At 31.9% G+C, this 1,774-nt stretch overlaps 1 long non-coding RNA gene across 1 annotated transcript; it reads right to left on the bottom strand.

The window, feature by feature from the left end:
• Positions 1 to 1,334: 1,334 nt before the first annotated feature.
• Positions 1,335 to 1,767, bottom strand: LOC109589114 (uncharacterized). Its single transcript, XR_002188533.1, has 2 exons — positions 1,595 to 1,767; positions 1,335 to 1,540 (listed from the first exon to the last, which is right to left on the bottom strand). It is a non-coding gene; the product is annotated as an uncharacterized LOC109589114 (long non-coding RNA).
• Positions 1,768 to 1,774: the final 7 nt, after the last annotated feature.

Below are 1,774 nucleotides of genomic sequence, written 5' to 3'. Positions count from 1 at the left end.
GGAATCAGCTCAAACTTTCTACGCAACATAAGTACATGTATGCGTATCAGAAAAAATTGTAAAAATAGAAAATTCTCTTGTAAAAATTTTTGACGTATTTGGCTGAATCTTGGAGCATCTTGAAAATCCACTGACAAGATGCTACATTCATAAAGACAGTGATAGACATTATTGTTCTTTTATTTTAAAGGTATCTCCTAGTGCTGATGATCTAACTTCTGGTGGTGAGGATCGTAACTCTATTCATTCCTTTGGGTCTAATCACAGTGGGGGAGGAGGAGGGGGCGGGGCTAAGATTAACTTTGAATTATCAGCAGCTGCTAACACCCAAAGCACCGTTGTCTGATAATAAAGTACACAATAATACCCACTGATAATAATTAATAATAATAATTATGACTTGATATTGTGATTATAATATACTCTTTATCATTCTTCCTCTCTCTCTCTCTTTCTTGGAACTACTCGTGTTGTTTGCTTGTCTTATTGCTTTAATAACATTATTATTATTATTATTATTATTATTATTATTATTATTGTTGCATTTCTCAAGAGGTTAGATCCACTCATAGTGATATCCAGTGGAATGGAGGAGTAGAAATTACTAGTAGTAAATGACAATGATACACAACCAGGTCATTCTACAGCTGGAGAGTAATTTTTATAAGAGTGAGACTGAGAAATAGATAGGAAGAGACAAGCTTCATAGATACATGTACATGCAGTTATGTGTACAGTCAGTTCCATTACCTGTACATGTACATGTACTTCATTCTGTTGATATTCTATTATTGGAATACTTTAATGCTGTAGCTACCATAACTAATTAATGACATCATCATAAAATCATATAGTGACTGTGATATCATAATAGTATCTACCATTGGGTGGAACTAATCTTAGCTCTAGATATGAATATTGTGAACACATACATGTAAATGTAATGTACATATTTTTAAATGGAACTTCCACCCACTACTGCAGTGAATCATTATATGTGCTTTGTTAAAGGTTAGTTAGTGTAGTGTTTGTACTGTAGACAAGATTCTGTCAACATTTCCAAGATGTCTTTCCTTTTATGGAAGTATATTTGGACTCTATTCAGGAAATATCAATATACACTGACTACTTGTGACAGGAACTGCTTCCTTATTCACCAGCATTGTCTTAAATAGCATCCATTAGTATAAAGCAGGAATTAACATGAAACAATGAAACAAATGCCTAGCTGTAGAATTGACTTACAAAATGTTGACTGACTTGACTTCATCATGGTAGAATGAAATAGCATTTTACTATAAATGCTTATTACAGTAAATGTTAAAATAATATAATTCAACTATAATGAAGTAGCTAATTATAAAGAATGGTATAATAACTACAATGTACTTAAGAACTATCTTGTTATATACGTTTTAGCAGCATTGCACACTAAAAATAGCAACTACTAATAATTATAAGTTTATTCTACTGTAACAATGTAACTATAGTTTTAATTAATTTCAAATCCTGGCATACCATTAAAGCTCTTTTGTTGATCCTATATTAATTATCAGTTTATTATTATTAGTAATTAATTTATAATCTCACTTACATATTCAGCAACTGATGTCGTTTTTACTTTACCAGCAGCTATAGCTAGTTTGTCCCATGTTGCTTCAGTATCATCATTAAGCCATTTTGCTAAACATTCACTAAGACATCGCTCAGCATCTCGTGGATAGTCAGTCTCAATAACCTTCAGATCGTTATGAATCAGACCCAAGTAGAGACC

This window comes from Amphimedon queenslandica, unplaced genomic scaffold (genome assembly GCF_000090795.2).
Source record: "Amphimedon queenslandica unplaced genomic scaffold, v1.1 AMPQUscaffold_11626, whole genome shotgun sequence".
Lineage (NCBI taxonomy): Eukaryota > Metazoa > Porifera > Demospongiae > Haplosclerida > Niphatidae > Amphimedon > Amphimedon queenslandica.
The sequence above is the reverse complement of the archived record's forward strand: the minus strand, read 5'-3'. Positions and strand labels throughout refer to the sequence as shown.